Genomic DNA, 6,900 nt, shown 5'->3' with positions numbered 1-6,900 from the left:
GCACTTTATCGGAGGGTCGGATCGGAGGAAGGGTGGGATAAATGGAACGCAAGGTAATTCACAGCACAGAAACGGGCCATTGGGCGCAACACATCTTAGTGTTTATGTTCCACACAAACCACCTCCCACCGTATTTTATCTAACCCTATCAGCATATCCTTGATGAAAGGTCACTGACCTGAAACGTTAACTCTGCTTCTCTGTCCACAGATGCTGCCAGGTCTGTTGAGTATTTCCAGCATATCCTTGTATTCCTTTCTCCCTCATCTAGCTGCCCCTTAGATGCATCTATGCCTTTCACCTAAACTAGTCCCTGTGGTAGCGTGTTCCACATTCTAACCACTACCTGTGTAACGACGTCTTAGGATGGTTTCGAAGGACAGGGAAAAGTAGTGAGCAACAAGTGTTTTTAGGAGAGTCTCAAAGAAAATACCAGTGGCAGAGAGCTTGGCTGTCCATAACAAGGCTGAGGGACCTTCTTCTTTGGCCTCCTTATCTTGAGAGACAATGGGTAAGCGCCTGGAGGTGGTCAGTGGTTTGTGAAGCAGCGCCTGGAGTGGCTATAAAGGCCAATTCTAGAGTGACAGGCTCTTCCACAGGTACTGCAGAGAAATTTGTCTGTCGGGGCTGTTACACAGTTGGCTCTCCCCTTGCGCCTTTGTCTTTTTTCCTGCCAACTACTAAGTCTCTTCGACTCGCCACACTTTAGCCCCGTCTTTATGGCTGCCCGCCAGCTCTGGCGAACGCTGGCAACTGACTCCCACGACTTGTGATCAATGTCACAGGATTTCATGTCGCGTTTGCAGACGTCTTTAAAGCGGAGACATGGACGGCCGGTGGGTCTGATACCAGTGGCGAGCTCGCAGTACAATGTGTCTTTGGGGATCCTGCCATCTTCCATGCGGCTCACATGGCCAAGCCATCTCAAGCGCCGCTGACTCAGTAGTGTGTATAAGCTGGGGATGTTGGCCGCCTCGAGGACTTCTGTGTTGGAGATACGGCCCTGCCACCTGATGCCAAGTATTCTCCAGAGGCAGCGAAGATGGAATTAATTGAGACGTCGCTCTTGGCTGACATACGTTGTCCAGGCCTCGCTGCCATAGAGCAAGGTACTGAGGACCAGGAACATAGTAAACCAGCAGCGTCGGGTGTGGGCTGGGAATTGCGTTCTTACTGAATCGAGTGAAGCAACGGTTAAAAACCGAAAAAAGGGCGAGGAGGGCCTTGAAGTCAAAGCAAAGAGTTGCTTGGCAGGGACACTGCTTTAAAATGTGTTACTCTAAGAATGCACACACCCAAACATTGTGGCAAAACGCGCCCACTATAACGTTTTTCTATGTGATATTTTCGACCTTTTCAGATTCATGCAAAATATCTCGACTTTTACTTTTAGTCTTTGTTAGTCTATTCAGAATGTGTTGGAATGTTCAAATAAAAAACATTGGCTTTTTGATCTCGCTGGCGAGATATTTCTCAAAGCCTATCTCGTCAGTCCTTCCTAATCCTCCCCTCAATACAAACACGGCTGTTCCACTATTTCGTTTCATTCCATTTTAAAGCGGCTGCCTCATTTTGCAAAAGATCTTTGAAAAGTCAAAGTTGGCGGGATGAGGGAGGGAGATTTGCGGGAGGGCGGAGTTCACCATTAAGGTCGCTCACAAGATCTTTCTCAATAATCAGTTACGCAATTAGAAATTGTTGAAAAGGGACGCAGACCTTTTAAATATAATCAGTCTTGACAACGTTTAGTTAAACATGACTTTTAGTATTACAAAGGGGCTTTTTTCAACGTTGCAAAATTAGGTTTTTTATCCAGTGACTTTTCGCTCTTGAATTTTGAAGCTGTGCCTTTAACGTGTTAAGTAACTCGAGTTTTTAATGCGTTTGTTCGCTGCTGTAAAGATGCTTGTAAACTTAATGTTTGAAAGTTTGGAGACGTCGTCAGTCAGACTCATGTGGTTCCCACCTGATTGCTGTCTGCAGTAGGGGCCCATAAAATAGCGAGGGAAGATGGGGGAGCGCATGGAGTGCCTGGTGCCTTCCTAACAACATTCAATTTTGTCACTGAGTCCCCCCTTAGGTGGGCCTCTTCCCCGCCACCGTGTATTTTACTGAGGAGGGGGTGGGGGCTCCGCCACGTGGGGAGGTCACCCAGTAACACCAGGTGCCCAGAGTTCCGAAGAAGGGTCACTGACCCGAAACGTTAACTCTGCTTCTCTTTCCACAGATGCTGCCAGACCTGCTGAGTGAATCCAGCATTTCTTGTTTTTGGAACACCAGGTGCCCTCCCTGCAGGCTGGTGGGGCCCACCTGCTTGGGCAATCTGTGGCCCACAGCGGGCTGGCGGTGGCAAAGGCTGCCCCTGCCCTCAACAACCACCTCCTCGACCACACCTCAGCGGAGCCTGCCTGGCTAGCCCCGGTGATCCCTCCCCACTTATCTGCATTCTGGAGCTCCATGGCTGCTCCTGATCCCGGGCCTCCTGCAGCATCAGCAGCAGCCACAGCTCCCGGTGGCACTGCTGGTACTGTTGAGCTTCAACCCCTCCTATTGGCCAGAAGCTCTTGGGGCAGGATCTTGTCCTTTAAAATGGACAGCATCCCCAATGGTGGGCAGTTAATTGCCTGCCCTCTGTTGAATTTGGCCAGAGGTCCAACAAAGTGGAAAGGCTGGGTTGCCTCCCACCTTCCAACCCATTGCCGGAACCCCCATCACCAAGATAAAATCCAGCCCAGTGTGTATGTATACAAACATATGTACACAGTCCGAGTCACCAAAGGAAGCTGGGAGTCCAGTCCAGGTGCAATTGTAGCAGTAGCCTCTCTAGGAGACTGTAAAGGTCTCTTCAATGGGAAACCATCCAGATCAGGAACATTCAAAATGTGTATGTAACAGAAATAAGCAGTTGTGTTTCCAATGGGATATTTAGCTCTTACCTTTCTTGCTAATCAATGCTAAAATATAAGCAATTCTTAATGGTCACTACAAAGTATAACTATATAGCTATGAATTATATATAGCTTTTAATCTGCACAATTACTTAGCTGTAGGTCCACTTAGGTGTGCATTTGTAAGTGTCAGCTGTGGCTCAGTGGGTAGCACTTTAGCCTCTGAGTTAGAAAGTTGTGGGTTCAAATTCTACTTCAGAGATCTAAGTACAAAAGTCTAGGCAGATACTCCAGTATAGCACTGAGGGTGTGCGGCACTGTCTGAGGTGCCCTCTTTTGGATGAGATGTCGAACCAAGGCCCCTGTCTGTTTTCTCACGCAGTAGTCAACGATCTCTTGGCACTACATTGAAGAAGAGAAGAATTATCCCCAGTGTCCTGGCCACTATTTATCCCTCATTCAACATCACTAAAAAACAGATTATCTGGTCATCACATTGCTGTTTGTGGGCGCTTGCTGTGCACAAATTGGCTGCTGCATTTCCTACATTACAACAGTGACTACACTTCAAAAGTACTTCATTGGTTGTAAAGCACTTTGGGATATTCTGAAGTCAAGAAAGAAACAATGTAAATGCAACTCTTCCTTTATCTGTTTCTGGTATCCTGTTTACTGATCTATCAATCTCTTTTTTTTGTCCACGACTAAGCTTTTATTGTCCATTGGCTATATCTCTATATTTCATTTCTTTGGTTTCTGGGCTGCTTCTCTTATTTATCTGTCTCTAACTATCTTTAAGTATTTCTGTATCTTTTACATATATTTATCTGCATTTATCCAGCTCAGGTTTCTATCTGTACATTCTATACTGCCCGCTAACTCTATTTGCCATTGTATCATTATCTGTATTTAATAATTTCTCTATTCCAATATGTATTTTATACATGTCAAACACTGTAGTAGTTTTATAATAATATATGTTTATTAGTTAATTCAGATCCTCAATCATTTGTCCAGTAAACCAACAATCCATATTTTATATTTTTTAAATCACAGCATCCCCTTAATTTTATGAAAAGTGAATTTTAAAAATTCCTCTGGCCCAATGCAGACACTCTATTATTTCAAGCCCTATAAATACAGTATCCACTTTCAGCAAAATTTTCCACAATGTGCACACTTGCAGGCATAATAATTTTAACTCTGCACAGATTTGCCAAAGGGATTACAACCTCTCTTTACACCCACTGTCTCTCTCCAACAAATTTCTGTCACTACTTTCTCTTCCTGCCTTTAACCCCTTCTGTCTATCTCTATCATTCTCTTTTCTACCTTTCTTCCCCTCTCTGTCTCTCTATCCTTTTATTCCCTCTCTTCCTACTTCTATCCTCATCTGTTTTTTGCTCTGCCCATTTCTTTCTCCCTCTAGATAAGTGCACCCTTAACTCAGTGGATAGCCTGTGTTTCTGAAGGCTGTAGGTTCCAATCCCACTCCAGAGACCTGAGTACATAATCTAGGCTGATACTTCAGTGTAGTACTGAGGGAGTTCTGTACTATTAGAGGTGCTGTCTTTTGGGTGAGCCAATAAACTGAGGCCTCATCTGCCCTTTCAGGTGGATGGAAAAGATCCCATGGCATTATTCCAAGAAGAGCTGGGAGTTCTTCATGGTTTCCTGGACCAATATTTATCCCCGTATCAACATCAATAAAACAGATTATCTGGTTATTATCTCATTGCTGTTTGTAGAACCTTGCTGTGTATAAATTGTTTGCTGTGGTTCCATACATTACAACAGTGACTACACTCCAAAAGTGATTTGGGATTCCCTTTTAATCTCTACCTTTCTAGCCTATCTCTTCTACGTCGCCATCATTATTCCTCATTCTCATTCTCTCCTCTATCCCTCTCTCTTTCTGCTTCTATTACTGTCTCTCGCTATCTCTGTCTTTACCACCCCAAAAGGGATTAGATTAAAGGAAGAGGCTTCTAACGTTACAAAAAATAGCAGTAATCCTGAGGATTGGGAGTGTTTTAGAAACCAGTAAAGGGTGACAATAAATTGATAAAAACAGAAAAAAATAGAATGAGAGTAAACTAGCCAGGAATATAAGCATTTCCAAGTATATAAAGAGGAGAGTAGCTAAAGTAAACATTGATCTCTTCAAGGAGAGACAGGAGAAATTATTAAGGGAAATGAGGAAATGGCAGAGATGTTGAATACATATTCTGTGTCTGTCTTCACAGTAGAAGACACAAGTTACATATCAGAAATAGAGGCTTGACAGGCTCAACACAGCCTCAGGATAGGGGGGTCAATCATTTAGGACAGAGATGAGAAATTCCTTCACTCAGAGGATTGTGAATCTTTGGAATTGTCTACCCTAGAAGATTGTGGATGCCCCATCTTTCAGTATATTCAGGACTAAGGTCAATAGATTTTTGATCTCTCAGGGAATCAAGGGAAATGGGGAGTGTACAGGAAAGTGGAGTTTCGGTAGAACAGCGGTGTCCAACATTTTGCATGAGGGGCCACATTACAATTTTACTCCTATATAAAGGGCTGGTGAGCAAATAAGAGTGAGGAACTTAAGGTAATTAATATCAGCAGCGAAAAGGTATTGGAGAAACTTAAGGGACTAAAAGCCAACAATTCCCCAGGAACTGATGGGCTATATCCCCGGGTTCTAAAAGAGGTAGTTGCTGAGATAGTGGATGCACTTTTTATGATTTTTCAAAATTCCCTAGATTCTAGAATGGTCCCAGTGGATTGGAAGTTAGCAAATATAACACTGCTATTCATGAAAGGAGGGAGAGAGAAAACAGGAAACTACAGACCAGTTAGCCTGACATCAGTCATCGGGAAAATGCTGGAATCTATTATTAAGGAAGTCTGAACAACGCACTTAGAAAATCACAGTATGATCAGAGAAAGTCAACATGGTTTTATGAAAGGGAAATCGTGTTTGGAAAATTTATTTGAGTTTTTTGAGCAATTAACTAGTGGGGTAGATAGAGGGGAGCCGATAGATGTAGTATACTTGGATTCCAAAAGGCATTCAATAGGGTGCCACGCAAAAGGTTAATACACAAGATAAAGACTCATGGAGTTGGGGGTAATATATTAGCATGGATGGACTGGAAGAAGAGAGTAGGGATACACGGGCCATTTTCAAATTGATGGGCTGTAACTAGTGCCACAAGGATCAGTTCTGGGGCCTCAGCAATTTACAATCTATATTAATGACTAGGATGAAGAGACTGAGAGTAATGTATCTAAATTTGCTGACGATACTAAGTTAGGTGGAAATGCAAGCTGTGAGGACACAAAGTGGCTGCACAGAGATAGAGACAGGTTAAGTGAGTGGGCAACAAGGTGGCAGATGTAGTATAATGTGGGGACGTGTGAGGTAGTAAGAATAGAAAAGCAGAATATTTTTTAAAAGGTGTGAAACTTGGGTGGATTTGTAGAAGGAACACAGAAAGTTAGCATGCCGGTACAGCAAGAAATTAGGAAGGCAAATAACAATTTGTCCTTTATTGCAAGGGGATTGGAGTACAAGAATAAGGAAGTCTTGGTACAATTGTATGGGGCTTTGGTGAGACCACACCTGGAGTACTGGGTGCAGTTTTGGTCTCCATATCTATGGAAGGATGGACTTGCCTTGGAGGCAGTACAGTGAAGGTTCACTAGACTGGTCCCTGGGATGAGAGGGTTGCCCTTTAATGAGAGGCTGAGTAAATTGGGCCTATACTCTCTGGAGTTTAGAAGAATGAGAAGTAATTTCATTCAAACAAACAAGATTCTTAAGAGGCTTGACAGGCTCAACACAGCCTCAGGATGGGGGTTGGGGGGGGGGGGAAGGGTGATAATTTAGGACTGAGGATTGTGAATCTTTGGAATTGTCTACCCTAGAAGGTTGTGGATGCTCCATCTTTCAGTATATTCAGGACTGAGGTCAATAGTTTTTTGATCTCTCAGGGAATCAAGGGGTATGGGGAATGGACAGGAA

This window comes from Heterodontus francisci, chromosome 8 (genome assembly GCF_036365525.1).
Source record: "Heterodontus francisci isolate sHetFra1 chromosome 8, sHetFra1.hap1, whole genome shotgun sequence".
In the NCBI taxonomy this organism is placed as follows: Eukaryota; Metazoa; Chordata; class Chondrichthyes; order Heterodontiformes; family Heterodontidae; genus Heterodontus; species Heterodontus francisci.
This window is presented reverse-complemented; position numbering follows the sequence as displayed.